Source organism: Narcine bancroftii, chromosome 1 (assembly GCF_036971445.1).
Source record: "Narcine bancroftii isolate sNarBan1 chromosome 1, sNarBan1.hap1, whole genome shotgun sequence".
Classification (NCBI taxonomy): domain Eukaryota; kingdom Metazoa; phylum Chordata; class Chondrichthyes; order Torpediniformes; family Narcinidae; genus Narcine; species Narcine bancroftii.
The window spans coordinates 97,652,288-97,680,203 of record NC_091469.1 but is presented as its reverse complement, the minus strand read 5'-3'; the positions used below and the strand labels follow the sequence as shown (position 1 = coordinate 97,680,203).

Sequence of the window (27,916 nt, the reverse complement as noted above, 5' to 3'; positions counted from 1 at the left end):
TACTCTTCTAGCGAGAGATGGACTGGATGGTAGACCAGAATGGCCTAACAGCTACATTCCCATATCTGGACAATGTCACGATCTGTGGCCATGACCCGCAAGACCACAACATCAACCTTGAGAAATTCTTCCAAACTGCAAAACAGCTGAATCTGACCTACAATTTTGAGAAGTGTGTCTTCCGGACCACCCATCTTCCTATTCTAGGTTGCGTGGTGGAAAACAGGTGGTAATGCCGGACCCCGACTGCATGCGCCCTCTCATGGACCTTCCACCGCCCCAAACCCAGAAGGCACTCAAACGCTCCCTGGGGTCTTTTTCCTACTTCGCCCAATGGGTTCCATAGTACGCTGGCAAGGCTCGACCTCTGATTAAGTCCACCTCCTTCCCCTTGACAGTGGAAGCCAGAGTGGCCTTCGACTGCATCAAGCTGGACATCGCCTCGGCCACTCTGCACGCCATAGACGAATCCGTACCCTTCCAAGTAGAGGGTGATGTGTCAGATTTTGCACTGGCGACCACCTTAAACCAGGCAGGTAGGTCTGCCACCTTCTTTTCTAGGACCCTCCAGGGCCCTGAAAGCCAAGACTCGTCTGTCAAGAAGGAGGCTCATGCTATCGTAGAGGTCGCACATCGTTGGAGACATTACCTCACTGGCAGGCACTTTACTCTGCGGACCGACCAATGCGCAGTCTCATTTATGTTTAGCAGCAGCCAGCAGGGTAAGATCAAAAACAACAAGATCGCCAGGTGGAGAATTGAACTCTCTACTGTACCACCCTGGTAAATTCAATGACCCGCCCGACGCCCTTTCCCGTAGAACATGCGCCAGTGTACAACTGGCTAGGCTGCAGAGACTCCATGAGGAGCTCTGTCATCCGGGTGTCACCAGGTTTGCCAACTTTGTAAAGGCCCGCAACCTGCCCTATACGGTTGAGAAGATCCACTTCATGACCCGAGCTTGCCCAGTATGCGCTGAGTGCAAACCCCATTTCTTCCAGCCCAAGAACACCCACGTCATAAAAGCCACCCGACCCTTTGAACGTTTAAGCGTGGACTTCAAGGGGCCATTACCGTCGATGAACTGTTATACTTACATTCTCACGGTGATTGACGAGTATTTCCGCTTCCAGTTCGCTATCCCCTGCTCGGACATAACTGCCTCCTCAGTCATAGAGGCACTGCACGGCATCTTCACCATTCTCAGGTACCCCAGTTACATCCACAGTGTCCGGGAATCCTCGTTCATGAGAGCAGGGCTGAGGCAGCATCTCCTGAAGTGTGGTATTGCTTTGAGCAGTGCCACTAACTATAACCTGCACAGTAACGGGCAGGTTGAAAGGGAGAATGCCACCAGCTGGAAAGCGGTCATGCTTTCCCTCTGGTCCAAGGGCCTCCCCACCAGTCGCTGGCAGGATGTCCTCCCAAATGCCCTACACTCTATCAGGTCCCTGTTATGCACTGCCACCAATGCTACACTGAACGAACATAAGTTTTCCTTCCTACGAAAATCAGAATCGGAAACGACCACACCAACTGGGCTGACATTTCCTGGACCTGTCTTACTGAGACATCACGTCCACTACTCCAAAAATGACCCCCTCATTGACCAGGTTACGCTGCTACACGCAAACCCACACTACGCCTATATCGAGTACCCAGACTGGCAGGAGGACACGGTCTCAGTAAGGGACCTGGCCCAAGCCGGGTCTAACATTGCCGCATTCCAACCCCAATCCCCATCCATTCTTCCCATCAGTTACGTCACAGAGAATGACGGCAGCAGACTGGATAAGACCTCGGCCAACGACGACTGTGGTCTAGGTGAGACCGCGCCCACACCCAGAGTCCCCAGTGATGATGCCCTGCCTGCTACCCTGATTCCAGCACCACGCTGATCACGTTGGACAATCAGGCCTCCCAAGCATTACAGTCCGTGAACACAACATGGCCCTAATTTTTTTTTCTTTTCCTCTCTCCTCCTCCTCCTTCCTTCCCTCTTATTCACTGCAGGGGTCTGTTCCTAAAGAAAGGGTGAATGTGATAGTACAGGATACTATCACCAATGTATACTTGTATATATTTGCTTATAGTTGTTGTGATTGGCTGAGAGTCGTAGCCACGCCTACTGACAGGTCATAAAGGGCTGCTCCTAACCAGACCCAGGTCAGTCTGGACTGGTCGACCGTGCTGTGATAAGCTCCAGTCTTTTGCTGATTAAAGCCTTGGTTGAGCTAACAAGTCTTTGGTTAATTCAACGCACTACATGCAACAACAACAATCTTTTACTCAATGTCACCAAAACTAAGGAGCTGATTGTTGACTTCAAGAAAGAAAAGCCAGAGGTATTCAATCCAGTGATCATTTGGGGGATCAGAGGTGGAGAGGGTGAGCACATTTAAGTTCTTGAAAGTCAGTATCTCAGAAGGTCTTTCCTGGACCCAACATACCAATGGCATCGTGAAGAAAGCATGTCAGCGCCTCTACTTCCTCTGGAATCTGCAGAGGTTTGTTATGTCATCATAAACCCTGGCAAATTTCTACAGAGGTGTGGTGGAAGGTGTGCTGACTGGCTGCGTCATGGTCTGATGTAGGGACTCCAATACTACCAAAAGGTAGTGGACACAGCGCAAGACATTACAGGCAAAACCCTCCCTACTATTGAATACATCTACAGGGAAAACTACCATTAAAAAGCAGCAGCAGCAATCATCAAAGATCCATTCCACCCAGCACACGCTCTGTTTTCACTGTTGCTAACAGGAAAGAGGTATCGGCTCAGACAACCAGGTTCAGGAACAGCTGCTACCCCTCCACCATCAGACTCCTCAACAACAAACTCAAAGTCTCACTTAAGACCTCTTGTGCACTTTATTGATTTTCTTCGTATTGCACAGTCAGATTGTTTACATTCATTATCATTTTACAGTTCTTTATTTGTTTACATGTTTACACTGTGCACAGTTTATTTTTTTCACTATCAATTAGTGGTAATTAATGTGTCCACAGGAAAAAGGGATCTCAGAGTTGCATGTGATGTCATATGTACTCTGACAATAAATCTATTCGCCTTTCTTCTCCTGACAGTCACCAGGCTACCTGCCTCCTGACTTTTGGGGGTGACTGTCTCCCTGAAGCTCCTCTCTATCAACCCCAGAGTTCATCCAGATCTCTAACTTGATTTGTCAGGAGCTGCAGCTGGATGCTCCTTTTACAGGTGTAGTCATCAGGGTCAATTATGCTCTCCCAGATTTCCCACATCTTGCATTCAGAGCAATCCACTGCCCTAGCTTACTCCATTATCTACTCCTAATTTAATTAAAGGATTAAATTACCCCACCTGGCCTTACCTCACTGGAAGCAAGTTTGGCCTTGCCAAAGCTTCTCCAGCTGAAGCCTCTTGAGCCTAAGCTCCACTCCTTCATTGAGCCACTCACATACTGGCTGCTCTGCTTCAGCTTCCCCTCCTTTTATTTGTCCCTGTCAATTATCTCAAGTACTCACTCCACAAATGAACACTCTGTTTAACCCTTCAGTTGCCCTCCACACTCTTTTTAAAACTTTTTAAACCTCACTCACCTTGGCTGATTCCCTCCACTCACCACTCTCCCAAGTTCCTCTCTCCTTCTCTTACTTTGACGGTCCCAAGATTGCAATGACCCAAGCCCCCACTCCACGCTCTTTTTAAAAACATTTTAAACCTCACATCCCTAGGCTGAATCCCTCCACTCACTGCTACCCAAGTCCCTTGCTCCTACTCTTATGCTGACGGTCCCGAATTTGCAATCTTTCATAGAGCATCGTGTTATAATTATTGTTTGTTAGAGCATTTTATGTAGCTGTGTAGTTGCCATAAGCAAGAATTTCAGTTGTGTTTGTACATTGTACTTAAGCATATTTTTTTTTAATTTAGACATACAACACAGTAAGAGGCCCTTTCAGCCCATGAGCCCGTGTCGTCCAACTACATCAAATTGACCTACAATTTGAATGGTGGAAGGAAACTGGAGCACCTGGAGGAAACCCACGCAGACTTGGGGAGATCATATAAACTCCTTACAGACCGTGCCAGACTCGAACCCCATTCGCTGGGACTGAAGCAGCTAACCACGACATTAACTATACTGCCCAAATGATAATAAAAATGTCTTCATCTAAAAAATAAATCTGCTGGAGGAACTCAGCAGGTCGAACATCATTAGTCAGGGGACAGATGGGAAGGAACTGTCAATATTATAGGTTGTTTTGTTCTTTTTTTGCTCTAAATTCTGACCTCTGCTGTGTGTAAAGCTTTGGGGTGGCAGGCTACTCTTTTCTACCCCACTCTCTTTGAGCCTCTCACCATCATGACTCTAACGCATAGGGATCCCGTCTATAAGCTCACCTTAAAAATCCAGAAAATCTTCCCTCTTCTCCTAATTCTATGATTGATTTTTCCACCTTTAACAATTTTTCTGTGTTAAAAGTCACTTGTTGTTTACAGTCCAAAAAAGCAGTCTGAATTTTTTTAAATTCTTCATAAGATGCATCCACACATGTCTTAACCATATTTAATTCTGAACTTATACCAGCATTCATATGAGCCTACCATTAGTGGCCATAATAATTCCTTAATACTTTAAACTAAAATTTAAAAAGTTTAAACTTGAAAACAAAGGGTTAAAAAATGGGTATTTAAAAGTCTGGCCAAAGAGGTCGAGATTGCACGTCTAGACTCTACGCCATCTTGCCACACCCCCAGCACAGCCACTCCAATGAATTATAGAGTATTGGGATTATTTTGTTATCACATCTCAGTGTTGAACTTTTAATGTATTCCATTACTTGATATATTTTTCCCAGTGAATGCAGTTGTAAAGAATTCAATTTATTATCTCCTTGATCCTCTATCCAAATTGTTTCCATTCACATTATGTAAGTAATCATCCATTGTTCCTTCTCTTTGTAAAGCAGTTGGCTACATTGAACCTCATCTCTCTGTTTGTGTCATTTTCTTGGTGAATTCCTTTTTGTTTCTGCTAGTGTGAAGCTACAAATAGGATTTGGTTTCTTAATGGCAGTCAACCTAAGCATAAATTCACACACATACACCATAATGCTATCCCTTTTCACAAAAGAGAAACAAATCCAATCAAATAATTAACCATTCTATTCCAAGCTCTCTCATGGGACTGACGGGGATAAGTAATATTTGCACGACAGAAGTGTCATCTGCCACAAGAGCCCAAATAACCAGAGGACTTGGGTTAAGGGTGAAAGGGGAAAAGTTTAGGGGGAACATTAGTGGGAACTTCTTCACCCAGAGAGTGGTGGGAGTGTAGAATGAGCTGCCGGCTGAAATGGTAAATGTAGGCTCAATTTTAATATTTAAGATGTATTTGGACAGTTACATGGATGGGAGGGGTTTGGAGGGCTATTGACTGGGCACAGGTCAGTGGGACTACGTAGATCAGGGGTGTCAAACTCAAATTCATGGAGGGCCAAAATTTAAAACTTGGACTAAGTCGAGGGCCGAACTAAATATTTATTGAAAATTTTCAACAACATCTGCATGTTTTCTCTTCTTTCAACATATGTAATGTTAAACTTTAGGATATAACTTTAGGAGGATAATGTTACAGGTCAGGATTAGGTAGCTCAAGTTCACCCTTTGCTTGACCTGAGGGAAACCTATTTGGTCCCTGTGGAGATGTAGTCAGCATTCACAGGCTGTGTCCATTTTGGCCTGCATCAGGACTCAGCATTTCCTGCTCACTCCTCAGGCTCTAGGCCTCTATTCACCCTCGACCCACCATCCCTCTACCTGACCAGTCCTTTACCCAACCTCTACTCACCCCTCACTCCACTCGCTCTGCCTCTACCCGCCCCATCCTATACATGCCCCTCTACTGCCTCTCCCCTCAACCTGTTCCTCCCTCTACCCATCTCTCACCCTCTAATCACCCCTCCCCTACTCGCCCTGCCCCTCCCCTTTTACCTCTTCCCTATCCACCCCTCCTTCTACTCATCCCTCCCTCTAACTGCCCCTTGCACCACCATAACTTCCCCTGCCCATTACTCCTCACCTACACCCTCTGCCCACCCCTGCTTACCCACCCACTCAGGCCCAGCGCGCTGCCGATCAGCCTTTGCAGACAGCCACCATCTCTCTCTTCATGTGCAGGGCCGAACCAGCTGTCCCTGGGGTCCGCGTAGGTGCAAGCGCTGAAGGCCGTGGCGACCGGGAGAAGTGCGCTCGCGCTGTGGAAGGGCCGTCCGGTGCCAGTCGCGCGGGGCTCGTGGTGCCTTGGGGCCGTGCGCAGCCTGCCATGCCCGTCGCGCCGACAGGAAATCACAGGCACTCGCCAATCCGCCGCACCGCCGCACTGGCTGTGCGGGGAGCCTTCCAACCGGCTTGCCGGCTGATGACATCGACAGACTTCTCGTGTTACAATTTCTCGTGTTACAATGGGGAAGGATGTGCAATGAAGGGGGAGGATGGTGGGGGTGACATTACCAAAAAACAGCATCGGCTCTCGCTGCAGGGCGGGCCACTTCTAATACATTTTTGAAATTATTTTGCGGGCCAAATATAATTATATCGTGGGCCAAATTTGGCCCGCGGGCCAGAGTTTGACATGTGTGACGTAGATAAATAGTTCAGCACTGACTTGAAGGGCTAAAGGGCCTGTTTCTGTGCTATATGGTTCTATGTACCCTTGATATCCTGTGACATTGCTAACACCAATATCTCAGAAGTACCATTCACTTAAAACACAAATGAACTGTCCACATAACTAGTGTGACTACATGAATAGGTCAAGGGCTAGGTGTTCTGCTGAGTGATTCATTTCCTGATTTCCGAAAGCCTTTCCATCAACTCTAAGTACAATGCAGCATAGTTGATTGACACCTAATCTATCACCCTCAACATTTATTCCTTTGATACCTTCAAATGGCAACAATGTGTGTTATCTACAAAATAATCTTTAGTAATTTACTGAGGCTATTCCAAGAGCACTTCCTAAACCTCATTGCATCTGTAGTTTGTATTTGCGCCTGTGACAATAAACTTAACATTGAAGTGCAGAAACTTTCTCCAATGCTCCATCAGTCAAGTAGTTGAAGGTTAGAGGAATGAGGGAAGCCAGGAATGTGGATACTGCTCATCTGAAGAATAAAGGATAACATAGAGCAGGATGAAATAGCCTGATTTCTGTGAAGTAATTACAATTGAATCGACCTGTCTAAAGCAAGACTTAATGTAGTAATTTACTTCTTTACCCCTGAAAATCCAAAATATTGTGACCACAGATTATTCATTTTTATTATTATTATCTTTTCATTCCTTAAGAGTAAAAAGTTGGTACTTCAGCACATCAGCTATTACTGGTAACCAATGTGCAGCATACTAATCTTACATCCCTTCTTTTATTCTCCCTTCCTTTTCCTTTGTTTCGTGTGCCTTTGTTAATTATTGCAAATGCCTTTTATTTCTTTAATGCAAAACATTTTATTAAATATCTATTGAATTCCACTCAGTGTAGTTTTAGTGGTTAATCAATATATCTTGCTGTCAGCCTCAGTTCTCTAAGTCCATTGTTCTGCAGATGTACCATTTAAACTGAATCAATAAAACCAGATCTTTAAGTGCTGAGACAGGCATTGCTCTCTTGAACCCAGGGCATTTGATCAAGGAATCCCAAGTCATCTTCCAGTTTTTCCTGCATTCCTGAACTCCTGTTTAACACCTTATCTGAGATCACCACTGGCGGCACAGGCTTGTCCCCCGGTGCTCACTCCAGCTCAGAAAGTTGCCCTATTACCTCTGAGTCAGAAAACTGAGGAATCATGTTTCCTCCACAAATACAAGGGTTGAATCTAGATGGCAATTCGATGCTGTACTGTTGGGGGTGGAGTTTAGTTGATGACATTGTGGCCTGTAAAAGATCCATGGCGATGTATGAAAACCAGGACAAGAATCCTGCTTGGCTGCAAGAATTATATTTATCTTTTAGCCAAACTCATTCACAGAGAACTCATTGCTGCCTATGAGATCATGCTTTTTGAAAATTAACTATTATTTAACGACCATGCTGACTTTTATGTGCACCATTGAATGCAAGGTACATTGAAAAGTTCCCAAGGTTATTACATTTACTTTACAAGTGCAAATCATTCATCTAATTCTTTCTTCACTGCCAGACTCCAATTTGGCACTCATTTCAATGATATGCATCAGGAATATGGCACACAAGGGAATTATTGGCTCCAGCTTCTAAGTCTGGCAACAGCCTTCTGTGTCACACACTAACATCTCTTTCACTGTTCTATTTTAAATGTAAAGGCTTCTTAATAGAACAGTAAAATCTCCGTTATCCTGAATTCATGCAACCAGCAGCCTCAAGTAATCAGCAAAAGAAATCATGGAAAATAATTAGGTAAAAAATATGAACGTTTAAATTTGGTCCTCAGAGGTCAGTTCACCAATTATGTAACAAACAATCTCAAGCAACTGGAAAATTCACTTATCCGGCATTTACCAATTTCCATAGGTGCCAGAAATTGGGGATTTTATTATATATAACTGTGTTGTTGTGTAAAAGAAAACTCTCCAAGCTTTCATTAGCTTTATTAAAGTATTTTCCATCACAAATTGCCCCTTCTATTTTCCAGGGTTGGTGAAATCCAGTGTCGATTTTGTAGATGGTGCACACTATTACCATATGTGGGGAGGTGAAGGAAGGAAATGTGTAAGGTGGTGGAGTGAGTGCTAAAGAACCAAGCTTCTTTGTCCTGGATGGGGCTGAGAAATTTTTGGAGCTGAAGTCAACTGATTAGTGCTTTGTGGATACTGGAAAGGTTTTGGAAAGTCAGAAGGTGAATCACTCACTAATAGTGAGAGGTTTTGGAAAGTCAGAAGGTGAGTTACTCATCGACAGAATAACTAGCCTTTGGCCTGCACCTGTAACTATTATTTATGTGGCTGGTGAATATTAATATTGGTTTTGCCACTGAAAGTCAAGGATGGATAATTGAACTCTGTCTTGATGAAGATGATCTTTTCTGTGGCATAAAGGATCCAGTACTAAAAAGAACATCAAGATGTAGTGCGTCGAATGACTCAAAGACTTGTTGACTCAAACCAAGGCTTTTATTAACAAAAGACTGGAGTGTAGTACATAGAGGTCGACCAGTCCAGACTAACCTGGGTCTGGTTAGGAGCAGACCTTTATGACCTGCCAGTAGGTGTGGCAACAGCTTTCAGCCAATCACTATTGCTATATGTAAATATGTACAAATATATACAGAGGTGATCCAAGGTGAGTAAAAAAAGGGGGGGTATAGTATGCAGGGGTTACGGGCTGTAGCAGTCAGGTGGCCTGATTGTCCAACATGATCTGTGGCGCCGGGATCGGGGTAACTGGTAGGGTATCATAGCTAGGGTCCCTGAGTGTGGGTGCTGTTTTGCCTAGTCCACAGCCGTCATTGGCCATATGTTGGTTGGTCTACTGCTGTCGTCATCCGCGAGGTGCTGCGGGTCCCGTTATCCAGGCATGTAACCTAGGGGAGGATTGGAGGGAGGATGGGGTTGGAACGTGACAATGTTAGATCCAGCTTGGGCCAGGTCCCTTACCGAGACCGTGTCCTACCGCCCATCCGGGTACTCGATATAAACATAATGTGGGTTCGCGTGTAACAGCATTACCCGGTTGACTAGGGGTCGTTTTTTGAGTACCGGACATGACGTCTCAACAAGACAAGTCCAGGGACCATCAGCCAAGCCAGTGTGGTCATCCCTGATTCCGGCTTCTGTGGGAACAAGAACATACGTTCGTACGGGGTAGTATGGGTGGCAGTGCATAACAGAGACCTGATGGGGTGTAGGGCATTTGGGAGGACGTCCTGCCAGCGAGTGGTGGGGGTGGCTTTAAACCGGAGTGATCGCTTTCCAGATGGTGGCATTCTCCCTTTCGAACTGCCCATTACCATGGAGATTGTAGCTAGTGGTCCTGCTCAAAGCAATACCACACTCCAGAAGTTATTGCTTCAGCTCTGCATTCATAAACGAGGACCCCCGGTCACTGTGGATGTAACTGGGGTATCCAAAAAAGGCGAAGATGCTGTGCAGTGCATTTATGACTGTGGAGGCGGTCATGTCCAGGCAGGGGATAGCGAACAGGAAGCGGGGGGTACTCGTCGATCACCTTGAAAATGTAGGTGTTACAGTTCGTTGACGGTAGGGGCCCCTTGAAGTCCACACTAAGACATTCGAAGGGCCAGGTGGCTTTAATGATGTGGGTGTTCTCAGGCCGGAAGAAATTGGGCTTGCACTCAATGCATACTGGGCAGTCTCGAGTCATGGAGCAGATCTCCTCGACCGTATAGGGCAGGTTGCGGGCCTTCACAAAATGGGTGAACCTGGTGACCCCCAGATCACAGACCTCCTCATGGAGTCTCTGCAGCCTGCCCAGTTGCACGCTGGCGCATGTCCCATGGGAGAGGGCATCAGGCAGGTCGTTGAATTTGCCAAGCCAGTACAGAATATCGTAGTTAAAGGTAGAGAGTTTGATTGTCCACCTGGCAATTTTGTCATTTTGATCTTACCCTGCTGGTTGTTGCTAAACATAAATGAGACCACGCATTGGTCAGTCAGCAGTGTGAAGTGTCTGCCAGCGAGGTAGTGTCTCCAATGACGTATGGCCTCTACAATGGCCTGGGCCTCCTTCTCGACAGAGGAATGTCAGCTTTCTGGGCCCTGGAGGGTCCTAGAAAAGAAGGCGACAGGCCTACTTGCCTGGTATAAGGTGGCTGCCAGTGTAAAGTTGGATGCATCGCTCTCTACCTGAAAGTGTATTGACTGCAGCGATGTCTGACTTAATGCAGTTGAAGGCCGCTCTGGCATCTGCTGACAAGGGGAAAGAGTTGTACTTGATGAGTGGCCATGCTTTGTCAGCATACAGTGGGACCCATTGGGCATAGTAGGAAAAATCCACAGGCAGCGTTTGAATGCCTCTGGGTTTAGGGCGGTGGAAGGTCCATGAGAGGGTGCATGCAGTCAGGATCTGGCTTTACCACCCCATTTTCCACCACGCAACCTAGAATTGCGGGGCGAGTGGTCTGGAAGACACACTTCTTGAAATTATAGGTTAGATTCAGCTGTTTCGCAGTTTGGAAGAATTTCTCAAGTTTGGTATCGTGGTCCTGTGGGGCGTGGTCACAGATGGTGACATTGTCCAGATAAAGGAATGTAGCTATTAGGCCATTCTGGTCTACCATCCAGTCCATCACTCGCTGGAAGAGCGCGACACCATTTGTGGCACTGAAGGGAAACCTGAGGAATTGGTACAAACGCACGTTCGCTTTGAAGGCCGTGAAAGGGTGGTCCTTCAGGCGGATCGGGAGCTGGTGGTAGGCTGATCGAAGGTCGATGGTGGAAAACACACAGATTTGGGTGATTTGATTCACCACATCCGTGATTCGCGGAAGAGGGTTAAGAGTCCAAGAGTGTGAAGTGGTTGACTGGCTGTAGTCAACCACCATCTGCAGCTTCTCCCCATTCTTCACAACTACCACCTGCACCCTCCAGGGACTTGCGCTGGGCTCAATGATGCCCTCGTCCTCCAGTCTGTGCACCTCACTTTTAATGAATTTCCTGTCCCCGAAGCTGTACTGCCGGCTTTTAGTGGCAACCGGTTCCCAGCCAGGGGTGAGGTTGGCGAAGAGTGCTGGAGGAGCGACCCGGAGAGTGGAGAGGCTACAAGTGGAGCATCGGGGCATGGGGACTGGTGTGGGCTGGTGCTGGCAGGAGGCCTCTGGGGTGGAATGGTGGCAGACTGAGAACGAAGAGTGGGGACCCCCTTAATGCAGTGACACCAACTCAAAATGACATTGAAAATGCAACCCCAACAATACTGGACACACAGTTGAGATTGAACCAGCAACTTAAATTTGATACCCTGAGCTTTCAAGGTCACCACACAATACCCCTTGATGCTCATTGAGTGGGCTCTTGTGACTAGTGAAATCTTCTGGTCCATCAGGTGGACTGCAAGCGCGCATCGTTGGACCAGGTCTGGGTGAATGAAGCTCTCCATCGAACCTGAATCAAAAAGACAGTTAGCATATTGGCCATTCACCCTGATAGTTCCCATGGCCTTAGCTGGGGGGGTGCTGCTGGCTCTGGTTCAATGTCATTGATGCAGCAAACGATGCAGGGAGCAGGGGTGCTGCTTGTATTGGTTACTGTGGAGGCTGGCATGATAATGTCACTCGTTGCTGGGGGGGCCGTCCAGTGGACCCTTGCATCACTGGTGCAGGGGCGGAGCATTGTGGAGCCACGGCCTGGTGCATGCTACACTCACACGGTGATGTTATTGGGGTGGGTGGGCCATCAGTGGCAAGCTGCGGAGGCGGCAGCATCCGGTCGGAGTCGGCAGCAAGCTGTGGAGGCGGCAGCACTCGGGTGCAGGCGGGCTGACGGGGCCTGCCGGTGCAGGGACCCAGTCAGAATTAGTGGCGACCTGCGGAGGCGGCGACAGTCGTAGTGCAGGTGGTGGCCATCATGGTGCTGGTGGGTCCATAGGGGCCTGCTGATACAAAAGTCCTGTTGGGCAGGGGGGACCAAGTCAGGGAGCAGAGTCACGGTGGCAAGTGTTGGTGGCAGCGCAAGGGGCGATGATGGCTGCGTGCCATTGGAGAGCAGTATCACACCAGCGAGGGTGGAATGTCACGAGGATGGCGCCATCCACGCGCGGTCCTTGCGTCGTGACATCAAGCATTGCTGCGCAATCGATTCCTCGCTCTCATTGGATGAGAGTTCCGAGAATGAGTAATTAGAATTTGGGGAAGGCAGTTGGGCCTCGCATGAGGCACTGTGATTTGCGGTGGCCATTTTGGACTGGCAGATTGTAGCGAAGTGGGCATTCTTTTGGCACTTCTGGCATGAGGCCTTCCTCGCAGGACACAGGGATTAGCTGTGTTTCTCCATCCCACAGAAGTAGCACTTCAGGGCCGCATCGGGTAGTGTGGCATTGGTGGCAAGGCCATTGGCGGGGCATGGGGAGGCTGGGTTAAATGCAGGCGTTCTACTCACATCGTAATGTGTGAGCATCCATGGTTAGGGCTGCAGCCTCCATTGTTTCAGCTATTTGTACAGTCTCCACTAGACTGTCTTCCCCGTGCTCCAGTAGACGTTGCCTCACTTTGTTGGATCAGAATCCAGCCACGTAAGTGTCCCGTATGATGTTGTTGGTAATCCTGGCTGCAGTTTTGTCAGTGCATGCACAAGCTCTACCCAGTAGCCTTAGTGCCTGGAGGTAGGCTCTGTAAGACTCACCCGGCTGCTGCCTCCTGGTCTCCAGCATGTGTCTGGCATAGACTTTATTCACAGGCCTCTTGTAGAGTCCCTTCAGCATGTTCATGGCAGCTGTGTAGGAGGTCGCATCCTGGATGTTTTCGTAGACCCTCGTGGACACCATAGACATTAGAACTTGCAGTTATTGGCGTCTTCCTCCAATATGGGGTCTGAGCGCTGCATATATGCCTCAAAACACCTCACCCAGTGCCTGAAATCACTCTGGGCAATAGAGGGTTGATGCTGAGGTGTTCTGGTTGCAGCATTTGCTCCATCCATTGAAACTTTTCGTTAATAAAATTGTAGCGCGTCGAATGACTCAAAGACTTCTTGACTCAAGCCAAGGCTTTTATTAACAAAAGACTGGAGTGTAGTACATCAGGGTTGACTAGTCCAGAATTGTCTTTATGACCTGCCAGTAGATGTGGTTATGGCTCTCAGCCAATCACTATCGCTATATGTAAATATGTACAAATATATATGGTGGTGGTAGACCCATCAACACCACTGGAAGTTCTATAAGCGGTGAGCAATAAATGCCAATGGTTATTAGTGAGACTCGGGTTCCAAGGATTAAATAAAGCAGCATGTGCTGGATATCTGAAATAAAAACAGAAAATGCTGGATATTCTCAGCATATTAGACAGCATTTGTGGTGAAGGAAGCAATATTTCAGGTCAAAGATCCTTCATCAGAACTGGGGAAAAGAGGGTATTGTGGAAATGGAAAATGGGTGCAAGGGCAGTATCGTCAGTACTTTCTTATTGGTCAACCACTTATGTTCCTCTGCTTTTATAAGTAGATAGACATAAAATTACAGGCACCTTAACCACCTCCACACTGCAGGGGTGACTGAGGATGGACAATGCCCATGAAATGCACTGTGAATGAATGAATTTAAAGTTGGAGTGTTTGCACAAAATTGTGGCACAAAGAATTCAATGTCACAAATATGAGCTAAATGGTGAATGATGAGAGCTGTTGAGCTTGTACGACATTCCTTAAAGAGTCAAGGAAAGATAAAAAATGTGATTGAAAAAGTCCAATGGCCAACAGAAATATTTTAATTATTTCATGGTAGCAGTCAAACTGTGTATCATCTTTCAACTACTTTTTTTTAAATATTCATTTTTAATTTTTTTTATTTACAACATGGTAGAAGCCAATTGTGGCCATTTAAACCCATGACACTAAATTAACCTACAAGCCCATACATTTTTAAAGGGTGGGAGGAAACTCTTGCAGACACGGTGAGAACGTGCAAATCCTTACAGACTGCGTCAGATTCAAACTCAGATCGCTGGCGCTGTAATCACATTGCTAACTGTATTTTGAATGAGATGTGTCAAGCAACTGGACCTCATGGCCATTACTGTTTCTTAAGTATGGTCATCACTTCTGAATTATAACCTGGTATAAAACTACAGCAGAATGAAGAACAAATGAGGAATCCTTTTTCCCATTGAGTGATGGGAAGGTGACAAATAGCATAGGTGGAGAATGAAAAGATAGAGCCCAAAACAACTGAGGAATACAGACCTACCTTCCCTAGCATCACTGCCTGCTTCCTGGCATGAAAAGGCACTCCCTGCGAGAGACCACTCCATGTACAAGTGTCTGGAACTATGCAACCTTTTTCAGCCACTGTGGGCTCAGGATTGATAGCTGACTGTGCATTAATGAACTCTGAACTTTAAAACAACTACTAGTAAGCTGTGAATGTAAAATCTGCATCACTCAACAAGCACAATGTCAAAAGCACTGCACGATGTGTGACTGCCTTGGAATACCTTGCCAAGGGCACAGAGTAAATAAAAGTCATTCTTAAAGCACATCACTCTGGAATGAGACTACAGAGTTGGCAACTTCTCTCGTGTTCTTTCCTCCTCTCCTTCTCTTAAAATAGTGGCACCCATTGACTGCGGCTCCATGAACCCCATGTGGTTAATAGACAATAGACAATAGGTGCTGGAGTAAGGCGTTTGGCCCGTCGAGCCAGCACCGCCATTTATCAGATCATGGCAGATCTTTCTCTTTCAATAGCTAATCCCAGCCTTATCTCCATAACCCTTAATTCCCCTGCCCATAAGACCCTTATCCAACTCTCTCTTAAATCTATCCAGTGAATCCGCCCCCACTACCCTCTGTGGCAACGCATTCCACAGATCCACAACTCTCTAGGTAAAAAATTTCTCCTCAATTCTGTCTTAAATGGCCTTCCCTGTATTCTTAAACTATGCCCTCTAGTCCTAGTCTCTCCTTCCATTGGGAACATGTACTCTGATTTCACCCTGCCAAGCCCTTTGATAATCCTAAATACCTCAATCATGTCTCCCCTCATCCTTCTAAACTCCATCACATATAATCCTAGTCTTTCTAACCTATCCGCGTATGACAATCCTGCCATCCCGGGAACTAACCTTGTAAACCTACGCTGCACTCCCTCTATAGCAAATATGTCCTTTCTTAAATATGGGGACCAGAACTGGACGCAATACTCCAGGTGAGGTCTCACCAGAGCCCTGTACAACTGCAGTAGGGCTTCTCTACTCCTATACTCCAATCCCCTCTTTATGAAAGCCAATATACCATTCACTTTCTTCACCGCTTGCTGAACCTGCATGCTAGTTTTCAATGACTGGTGAACAAATATGCCCATATCCCTTTGCATTACCCCACTCCCTAGCTTAACTCCATTTAAATAATACTCTGCTCTCTTGTTCCTGCCTCAAAAATGGACAACCTTACATTTTCTCACATTAAACTTCATCTGCCATTTCTCCGCCCACTCCCCTAACCTGTCCAAGTCCCCCTGCAATTTCCTAACATCCTTCTCACACTTCACACTACCACCGAGTTTAGTGTCTTAATGATAAACAACTGAGGACTCAACACCGATCCCTGCAGGACCCCACTCGTCACATTCTGCCATCCAGAAAATGTCCCATTTATCCCAACACTTTGTTTCCTATTTCTCAACCAATTATCTTTTCATGACAGCACCCTACCCCTGATACCATTCTCCCTCCAACTTTGAGATTTCAGTCTACTGGAACTACCCCTACATTCACGTTCCTATCCATTTCACTATCAGTCTGGTTCCCCTCCCCCTGCCAATTCAGTTTAAAACATATCCAACAGCATTATTAAACCTTACTGCAAGTATATTGGCCCCCTTTGGATTCAGGTGCAACCCATCCTTCCTGGAGAGGTCATGTCTCCCCCAGAAGAGATCCCAATGGTCCATGAACCTGAAACCTTGCACCTTGCACCATTCCTCCAGCCATGCACTTAACTTCCTAAATTTTTCATTTTTGCCATGTCCCGCACGCAGCATAGGTAGGAACCCTAAGATTATGACCCTGAGGTCCTGGTTTTTAATCTCCATCCTAGCTCACAGTACTTCCTCTTCAGGATCTCCTTCCTCAATTTGTCTATGTCATTAGTACCCACGTGTACCAGGACGTCCGGCTGCTCACACATTCCTCTCAGAATACCATGAACCCTGTCCGAGATATCCCACACTCTGGCTCCTGGAAGGCAACATACCATGCGGGAATACTTGTCAGGCATGCAGAACCTTCTGTCTATTCCCCTGATGATGGAGTCCCACCTTGTCCCTTCTCCTTCCATTCTGCACCGCTGGCTCCCTTGATCCAACCTCAGACTGGCCATCTTCCCCAACATCATCCAATACAATATGTTTGTTGCTAAGAGGAGTAGCCACTGGAGTGCTCTCCACTGACTGAGCAACATTCCTTCCACCTTTGACAGTAGTCCACTTACCTGAACCCCCCAATCTGGGGGTAACCACCTGCTTGGTTCATAGTTTTGTTATGGAAGGAACTAAGCAATGGGTGTTTCATTGAATGAATCATCACCAAGGCTCTTCCTTCTGATAGTCACAGTCATGCAGTTTTCCCCTGGGCTGATTTGATTTGATTACAGTCAAGGAACTCTGACACAACAGCTTTAAACACCTCAATAAGCATGAGATAGCATTATGATTCCTGAAAAAAAATGGTACTTTTGGATTCATTTGTGCTTCATTAAGAATTGAAGAATTGACCTCCAAAGAGCAGAGGAGAGAATCAAATATCTCAGACATTATAAATTACCCAGCTTGTGTGAAATAAAGATTAATGAATACTTAAAAGAGAGAATATATTTTATTAGCTGCTGGAATTAATATTTTTTCCACTATCCTCTTATGTGTCCACTCAGTTTGTAATTTATTTTGTTTTTAAATTAAGGATAAAGTTCAAAAGCAAGTCTCTGAGAGAATACTCATGCATAAGATAAGACCCATCTCCAGGATCATTACCTTATTGTTTCCTGAAGACTTCATTGAATTTCTTCAGTGTCAAACATCTTGTGGCCAAAATACTTTCTCCACTTTGTGATCTGTCTAGTTGTTTTCTGCATAAAGACATCTTGAAGAATTTGTGGGTGACTGTTGGACTTACATCCTTTAAGGTGCTGAAGTTAAACATGAAAGTCTGCAGACACTGTGACTGTAGTAAAAACACAAAAAAGCTGCAGGAACTCAACAAGTCTCACGACATCCATTGGAGGTAATGATATACTGTATAACCGATGTTTCAGGCCTGAGCCCCTCTTCAAGATAAGAATAAAAAATAGGCAGGAGCCTTGAAGAAGGGGTCAGCCCTGAAATGTTATTTCTATATTATCTTTATTTCCTATGGATGCTGCGGGAACTGCTAAGCTTTTTCCAGCACTTTTGTGTTTTTCCTTTAAGGTGTAGTGGTCCAGAAATGGGATATTGCCCAATGTTTGGTGCGCTGCACTTTGCACGATTGATGACACTTACCTTCAAACCCTAATGTTTTCCCCAATTTCGGCATGTTAAAATGCAACCTGCATGATTCCTTATGACAGCTACTTACAGAGATTGCAGTTACTGCATCATTTACACAAGGGATTATGGGAAACTTGTCCTAACATGTTAGAGTGACACAAAAAATGGCTGCCAGGAAGAGAAAGGAGAACATGAGGGAGATGTTCATTATGCATGATCAAACCTCTTATCCTTCCCCTCCATGTCCGCCATCGCACCCTCCCATGTATTTCAAATGGCAATCATAATGCAGGCAGAGACCAGGGGAGCAATTTTTGCAATGTAAGGCTAGTACAATCATTAAATAATACCTATGTTCTGTTGCAAAGCAGATTGATGAGGAATAATGAGGGAGCAAAGCATCAGTACACCAGTCATGCTCCACTTGTTTGACACTGAGTGCAACATCTTTGCAATAATTTTAATCATTAATGAAGAAGTGAGCATCACAAGTATTGATGACATTGGCACATCATATAAAAGCAAAGTGAATTGACTCCAACTTCTAGCCATGTATATCAAGAATATTTAGAAACAGCTGCAAAAATAATTGATTTTGTTTTTATATGTGTCAGTCCAACTTGTGTTGCAGGCAGTGTTTATTGTTCCACTAATTTTATATTACTAACATCTTTAAATTTTTAATATAAATTTAAATGTTTCAATTTAGGCACACAGCACAATGTGGGCCATTTTTGGCCACGGGTCCATGCTTCCCAATTTACACCCAATTAACCTACACCTCTGAAGGGTGGAAGGAAATAGGAGCCCCCGGGGAAATTCTATGCAGTCACGAGGAGAATGTTCAAATTCCTTACAGAGAGCATGGGATTTGAACCCCAGTTCCAATAGTTGGCATGGTAAAGATATAATCTTATCCATAGATATGTTGCACTGCTGTCTTAGTCATTACAAAGTAGCCCACTGGCACCTGAAGCGGTATTAGAACATGGCAAACATTGTACAAATCCATCTACATCCTATACCTACCAGAGATAAGCAGTCCAATTTGTGATTCAAATTGCATTGAATATCTTATAAAATTAGAGTTTTATCAGGAAAGTAGGAAAGCTGGTCAATACAAGCACTAAACTGAACTGATTTTGATTATGAATAACAATATTCTGTTGCTCTAATCACTTTGTTTTCAATTTAAAAGAAGGAACATGATCTAAGATGAAGAATTTATATCCATAGAACCACAGAACATTACAGCACAGAAACAGGCCCCTTTGGCCCTTCAAGTCTGTGCCAAACTATTTGTTTGGTCTCGTCCCACTGACCTGCACTCAGTCCATAGCCCTCTCTACCTCTCCCATCCATGTACCTGTCCAAATTCTTCTTAAATGTTAAAATTCAGCCCACATTCACCACTTCAGCTGGTGTCGGAACATTCCTGACTGATCTCCCATGTGGGACCTTGTCAATGGCCTTACTAAAGTCCACGTAGAGAACAGCCTTTGCCTCATGTGGACATCATGGGGCACAGCCTTTGCTTTGTCAACTTTCCTGATAACCTCCTCAAAAATCTCTCTCAGATTTGTTAAATACGGCCTTCCAGGCACAAAGCTATGTTGACTATCCCTATTCAGTTCCTGGCTATCCAAATAATTGTATATTTGATCTCTTAAAACAGCTTCCAATAATTTATCTACTACTGATGTCAGCTCACTGGCCTATAATTTCCAGTGTTACTTTTGGAACCTTTTTTAAACAGAACAATGTGAGCTACCTGCCAATGCTAAGAACATTTTAAATATTCTGCCAAAGTCCCTGCAATTACTACACTAGCCTCCCACAAGATCCGAGGGAATATTTTGTCAGTCCTTCAGTATTTATCCACCCTTATTTGCTTTAAGGCAGCAAGCACTTCCTCCACTTTAATCTGTTTAAGATTCCATGACATCACTGCTTGTTTTCCTTACTTCCCACAGCCCTATGTACATTTCCTGAGTAATGAAAAAAAATTTAAGATTTTCCTGATCTCTTTTGGCTCCATATAAAGCTGACCACTCTTCTAAACAAATCTGAATTTCCTGATAATTCTATTTTAATGGATACATTGTGGCGGTGCACATCCTCATGGCGAACCGGCCCCGCTTGTATTGCCACATGGCGGGGCAGCCATTGGGAAAATGGCGTCATCAGAGGTTTCTCTCTGACTCCAGCATCCCTTCCAGCGCGGATCCTGGGCAGTGATTATGATGTCACAATGCACCAGGTGACTGAGCTCATGCTGTCCTTAAAGGGATGTGCTGAATTGGAATAAAAACAGTTGTTAACGACCCTCAACGTGGTGGTTGTGTTTCTTCCACTGCTCACAGCCACAACATTTTTGCAAAGGTTAAAATATCATCAGAAGATCAAAACTTGTTGGAAGCTCCAATTTCAGAGTTGAAAGTTTCCCAAGCGATATCTTCTCTTCAATCTGGCAAGACCCCGATCTAGAAGGCTTTACAGTGGATTTTTTAAAATCATTTACTAATTGACTTACCCCTCATCTGGGTAGATATTTGAATGTTCGGTTTTCTCTGGGTCCTTACCAGCAACTTTTTATGAAGCTTCAGTTTAATTGATACCTAAAAAATATAAAGATTTGTCTGAATGTACTTCTTATAGTACAATTTATTTGTTGAATGTAGATTTTAAGGTTCTTTCTAAGATTCTAACTGGCAGGTTGGAAAAAAAATCTCCCTCTATTATATCTAAAAATCAGTCTGGATTTATTAAAAGTCACTGTTCACATTTTAACATCCGTAGATTATTGAATGTTATTTATTCCCCTTCAAATATAATTCTTGAAATGCTGAAAAGGCTTTTGACAGAGAGGAGTGGAATTATTTATTTGAAACATTAAGGAAATTTAATTTTGGTATGGACTTTATATCATGGATTAAAGTGATGTATAGTACCCCTTAGTAGCTACTAATTATAACAAAACTTCCTCATTTAGGTTGTTTAAGGGAACTAGATAGGGATGTCTCCTAGCCCTTTGCTATTTGAGCTAGCTTTAAAACCTCTGGCAATAGCCCTTTGAGATTTAAGGGATTGTCAGTGATGGAGTAACTGATAAAGTTTCTTGGCATGCAGATGACTTAATGGTTTATATTTCAGATCCTGAAAGATCTATCCCAGCTATGTTATGTGTTTTCTCAATTCAGCTCTTTCTCTTAAATATAAATTAAACATTCATAAAAGTGAACTTTTTCTGATTAATATGCAGGTCCATATCTACACTCAAGTTCCATAAAATATTGTCAGAGATAATTTCACATACTTAGGGGATAAAATTACTAAATGATTTAAAGATTTATATGAACTCAATTTTTCTCCTCTATTAGAATACATGAGATTGTTTTTTTTCTAGATGGTCTCCTTTATCATTATCTTTAATAGGTCATATTAATGCAGTTAAAATATTAATATTACCTAAGTTTTTATATTTATCTCAGTGATTCCAGTTTTTAATCCCAATTTTTTTTAAATCATATTGACTCAAAAGTTTCTTCCTTTATTTGGAAGAACAAAAACCCTAGAATTAATAAATTTCATTTGCAAAAATTGAAAAAATATTTTGTTTATGGGCTGATAATATTCGCAATCTAACTCTTTGGATTTTTTTCATTCTGAGAAATTGGATCGTCCATTATGGACAGATTTTGAATTGAGAACTATACAGCAGTATTCAGTGGCTTCTTTATTGGGCATTTCTCTTCTATTTAGCTTTTCTAAGAACAATAGGGATATTTCAAATCCAATACTCAAACATATATTGTGAATCTGGTTCCAATTTAGGAATTATTTTAATTTTAAAAAACTTTGACTTAATTAGTGCTATCTCTCATAATTACTTTTTTTTGACTATCAATAATTGATCAATCTTTCTCTATATGGAAATCCAAAGGAATCGTTTCTTTTGCAAGTTTATTTATGGAAGGTTGTTTAATGTCTTTAGAACAACGTGCAAGTAAATATGGCTAGCAAATATTCAGTATTTTTAGATATTTACAGATTAGAAATGTCTTAAGTACCATATTAACAGACTTTCCATTTGTACATCCACCAGATCTAGTTGATAATATTTTTAAATTGAATCCTGTGGGAGCTGGTGGTGGGCTGTTGGGGGGGAGCTGGATGGTGGAATCAGTGTGGGGGCTGGTGGTGGGCTGTCGGGGAGGGAGTGGGGTGGTGGGATCAATGTGGGGACACTTAGCGGGCTGCTGGGAGAGTCTCCCAACAGCCCGCCAACAGCCCCCGCACCGATCCCATCACCCTGCTCCCCCCCACGACAGCCCTCCACCAGACCCCACTGATAGACAGCCACTCAGCGACGATGATCACTTTCAGCTTATCACCCTAATTTCAACTTTGCATATAAGAACCATGGTATATTTTGATCCATTTTTGGGGGAAAAAAGTGGGACATATCAAATATGGTACTTCTTAAATGTTACAAGCACACTCCCTGAGTTTCTGACTCAGGCAGAATGTTCAAATTCCACCACCTTCTAGGTGAAAAGGTTTTTACTCATATCCCCTCAAAACTTTTCATCCTTTACCTATAGCCAATGCCCTCAACTGTTAGAAAGCTCTTCTCTGGAGAGAATCCTTCTTCAACAATAAAACTTCTCTGAAAATTGCAATCATCTGAAGGCTCAGGACTTTGTTAAGCTGAAGTGAGTGCAAACACTGCGGCACTCTGTGTGTTCAAAGGAAACACGGGAACATTGTGTCTATAGGAACCAATCTGCAGACTGAAGGGTATATGGAAATCCAGGGTTCCAGTGTATTGAAGGAAGCACAGGAATATGGGGTACCCATATATTGAGAGGTGTAGTAATGCGGGGTTCCCAGTGTATTGAGGGAAGGTGCAAATATGGGATTCCCAGTCTATTAAGGCAAGCGCGGTAACCCTGGGCCCAAGCATGTCAAAGGAGGCACAGAAATGCTGGCTTCCACTGTAAAAAAGGGAGTGCAGGGCCTTAGTACATTAGAGGGAATGCAGAGTTGGCGTCAGAGCAAGTCCAATCGGGGGGCATTAGGGAAATTGTGGGAGGGGGGAGGGAAGCAAGTTGACATTCAAAAACTCACTCAGCGTTGGGGGGGTGGTGGTACCTAACAGCCATGAATCTCTTCCATGCACCATCGTCACACTTCCCCATCCATCCAACAGAACAGGAAAACGCACATGCTTATATTGTGTGGAGACTAGTGACGCTAGAGCTTCATTTGGGGGTATCACAATGACTCATTTGAGGGGACAATGCCTGTGAATGCCCACCTTGGCACTAGCTGTGGGAGTGCAGGACCCAGGGGCCCAGTATTCTAAAGGGAGTGCAGGACCTTGGGCCCCTGGGTAGTGAAGGGAGTACAGGGCCAAGGACCCCAGTGTACTGTAGAAAATTCATAAACTCCAGGCCCTGGTGTGTTGATGGGATCATGGGAACACTGGGCATTAGCTTATTGTGGCAACTGCAGGCATAGCATCTACAGAGGCTATCAAGCTTTCTGAAGAATCAGATATGGTAATCATCATTTTACTTTTTATTTCATGTTCCTCATTACTTTGTGTACATTGTTCACTTGACTTTCATTTCATTTCATCAGACGGCAAAAGGGCACGTTTGTAAAAGGTGAGAGGGAATCCATTGAATCCTAAACCATTTACCTAACCTCACAAGTTAAGGATAGAAAGTCTGAAAAGTTTAAAGCTCAAAAAGGTTGTAATGAGACAGTAGAAGTTGGTTATCCCTGTCAAAAATTATCAGTTTTTTTTTCTCAATTTAGGCATACAGCACAGTAACAGGCCATTTTTGCCCACGAGTCCGTGCTGCCCAATTTATACTCAATTAACCTACACCCCTCTACGTTTTGAAGGGTTGAAGGAAACTGGAGCCCCCAGAGAAAACCCACACAGACACAGGGAGTCCATACAAGCTCCTTACGGACTGCACATGATTTGAACTCAGGTCTGGTCCAGACCGCAGGAACTGTAAAATTGTTGCACTAACCACTACACTAACTGAGCCACCCCAGGTTTTTGACAAAGTTATGGCCAGGATAAAGTATTTGCATATTAATTCTATCTGATTAAATTATTCATGAGAGATTGTACGAACTCATTGAACTGAAGGCAAATTATTGATTTACAGGACATACAAAGTAGATAGGAATTTAATAATAGTGGAATGTGGGCTCTGCCAATCAGTTGATTAACACCAAACCAATATTTCATTTCAAAATTGACATTATTAAGACTTTGCAAACAAAATGGAATTGAGTTGTGGGGAAAATGATGTGCTCTTATCCTAAGGTTTGACTTTCAGAATTTCTTGGATGAAGAAATGGAGGGGTGTGTAAGTTTGCAGATGATACAACAATTCAAAGTATTGTGGGTAGTGATGGTTATTGTAGGTTACAACAGGACATCGACAAGATGCAAAGTTAGCAGATTGAGTTCAATTTGAATAGGTGTGAAGTTATGCACTTTGCAAGGTTGAACTTGAAGACAAGTGGTTACTGGCAGGATTCTTCACAGTCTGGAGGAACAGAGGGATCTTACGGTGCAGATCCGTAGATCCCTCAAAGTTGCTCCACAGATTGATTGGGTAATTAAGAAGATGTATGGTGTGGTGGCTTTCATTTGTCAAAGGATTGAGTTCAAGAGGTGTGAGGTGGTATTACAGTCCTTTAAAACTCTGGTTACACCACACATCGTGTTCAAATTCTTGTCCTCTCTTTACAGGAAAGATTTAGATGCTTTTGAGAGGAAGCAGTGACATTGCCTGGATTTTAGAACAAGATTGACAAAACTAGAGCTTTTTCCTTTGGAGTGACAAAGGATGAGAGGTCTACAAGATTATGAGGGGCACAGAAAGGGTGAACAACCAAAGTGAGAGGAGTAAATAGCAGAGGACATCTGTTTAAGGTGAATGGAGGAAAGTTTAGGGGAGATGTCAAAGGCAAGTTTTATTACACAAAGAATGGTGGATGCTTAGAATGCTTTGCTGCATGTGATGGTGGAGGTTGGGACAATAGGGGCATTCAAAAGACTTTTAGATAGGCACATGGATACAAAAAAATTGAGGTTTATCAGTGTGTGGTAGGGAAGGATTGGACTGTTGTGGAGTAGGTATCTTTAGATCTGCGCAACATCGTGGGCTGTAGGGCCTGAACTGTGCTATGTTCTATATTCACACTCCCATTGCAATGGAAATAAGTGAGGAAAACCCCAAAGATTCAGTGCCCTGAGAAATCCACTGAAAACAGCTCCTTGTTGTATCGTTTAGTATCTTTGATGTTTCCTGGTTGCCCTAGTTCTATTACTTCCCTCTAATTAATCAACATCATAACCCATCCCTTGAAATGCACCAAGCCTGTCACATGATGGAGCAAGGCTATCTTGTGATCTTGTAAAAGTCTGTGGTGACTATCCCTTAGGCATTAGCGGCAACAACTGAAAAAAACTCAGTTCTCACTCACTCAATGTGACTTCCATCAATTTCCAGCCCAGTAGCATTAGTTTGCTTCTTAGCTGTCTGTGAAACATCACTGAGAGTGACATCAAACCGATCACTTATTACAAATGATTCAATTTCAGAAAATATTGGGAGATCAGAATTGCTGGAAGCTACAGTCATGTCTGAAGCTATTGCAATAAAGACTACAAGGGGTGCAGTACTGCAGGAGTGCATGGGAGCACTGCTCCTGCACCTCTGTATAAAACGGCAAAAAAAAGGGGAATTTAAACTTCTGTAGTGGGGATTGACCAGCGGTGGCAGTGGCTGTAAATAAAACCAGCAGGGATTACAGGGAACCAGGTGTTGGGGTGGGGGATGGGGAGTGTTATGGGAAAGCACATGTAGTCATGTACACGTGATGTCAGATATACCGAGTTTTGTTTCTGCGGGGAGAATGACGCCATCATCATGTGCAGCTCCTCTGACGAAAGCATGTACTCGGCAGCAGGAAAAAGTAAAGGAAGAAACTAAAGAGGAAAAGAACAAAAAAGTGAGTAACAGAAACAGTGAAGTGAAAGAGAAGGTGAGAAGAGCCAGGGCTGGGAGAATGGGAGGAGTTGGTGCAGGTTAAGACAGGGCCACGTGGGCTGGGAGAGCTGTGTGGGGGTGGGTGCCAGGGGGCCGAAGCAAAGCTGGGGGAGTGGTCAAGGCAGGTTGAGCCGGGAGGAGGGGTTTGGGTGCCTGGGAAGCCAAAGCTGGGGCTGGGGGTGCAGGGAACCCATAGCAGCTGAGGCCGGGGAAGCCAGGGAGTAAGGTTAAGCTGAAGGTATGGGGGTGGGGGGGGGGGCGCATGGGGAAGCCAAAGCTAGGGTCGGGGAAGCCGGGGTGGGAGAAGCTGGGGGGGGGGTTCGGAGAAGCCAGGGGGCCGGGGAAGCGAAAATCGGGACAGCAATAGTTCATTAGACATTCTTCATACTTGATAACTTGGTTCAATTTAGGTGGCTAAAAGAGCAAAAAAACTTATTTGCTTTATTTCTGGTAAGTAGGTAATTAGTTTCAAATTGGTAAAATACATGATTGCCATCTATTTCTTTATTTGTTAATAATTATATTTTGTAACAATTAGTGAATGCAACTGTGCAATACTTTGTCATATTATTAAATTATATAAAGCCAAGTACAACATGGCAGCCACCAAAGGCAGGTCTCGCAAAACCTTCTGTCGCCGTTTTTGATGAGCTCCTGCACCTAAAAGTTTACACTGCACCCCTGAAGACTGCAATAGATGAAACTGTTTTACAAGATTGAAGGAGAGCATGTGCTCTCACCGCTTGCATTCTAATAAAGCTACATTCAGTTAATTCAGAATTAAGCTTCAATGGCACTAATTCAATAAGCAGCTCTCAAGCACAGTCACATTAATTAGATACAAAATGAACCCCTTCCAAATCTCATCATAAAATAGTAAAATAGAGTAAAGCTCAGTGTGCAATGACCCACTAAACACAGATACATTGTAGGTCACGTACAAAGATGACTTCTTCTAAGCTGACCATAAAACATACCCATATAGGGGATACAACTAAAGCGGCATCGTCTGCAAAGAGTAGTTCACGGACAAGTTTCTCTTGTGTCTTGGTGTGAGCTTGCAGGCGCCTCAGATTGAAGAGACTGCCATCCGTGTGGTACCGGATGTAAACAGCGTCTTCATTGTTGGGGTCTTTCATGGCTTGGTTCAGCATCATGCTGAAGAAGATTGAAAAGAGGGTTGGTGCGAGAACACAGCCTTGCTTCATGCCATTGTTAATGGAGAAGGGTTCAGAGAGCTCATTGCTGTATCTGACCCGACCTTGTTGGTTTTCGTGCAGTTGGATAATCATGTTGAGGAACTTTGGGGGACATCCGATGCGCTCTAGTATTTGCCAAAGCCCTTTCCTGCTCACGGTGTCGAAGGCTTTGGTGAGGTCAACAAAGGTGATGTAGAGTCCTTTGTTTTGTTCTCTGCACTTTTCTTGGAGCTGTCTGAGGGCAAAGACCATTCAGAGCCAGCTCTTCAGCGCTTGACGTCCTGCTTTGCGGAAACTGCCAAAATGTTTGGCCTGGAAGTCAGCCTGAAGAAAACTGAGGTCCTCCATCAGCCAGCTCCCCACCATGACTACCAGCCCCCCCACATCTCCATCGGGCACACAAAACTCAAAACGGTCAACCAGTTTACCTATCTCGGCTGCACCATTTCATCAGATGCAAGGATCGACAATGAGA

The 27,916-nt window shown here is 44.4% G+C and overlaps 1 long non-coding RNA gene across 1 annotated transcript in view; it reads right to left on the bottom strand.

Moving 5' to 3' along the window:
• The window catches only part of LOC138740691 (uncharacterized), a 101,008-nt gene extending 80,696 nt beyond the window's left edge, over nt 1–20,312 (bottom strand). Inside the window, exons 1-2 of the long non-coding RNA XR_011343123.1 lie at nt 20,256–20,312; nt 17,123–17,264 (exon numbers count right to left, since the gene is read on the bottom strand). This is a non-coding gene — a long non-coding RNA (uncharacterized lncRNA). The remainder of the gene's footprint in view (nt 1–17,122; nt 17,265–20,255) is intronic.
• Between the last annotated feature and the right edge of the window lie 7,604 nt (nt 20,313–27,916).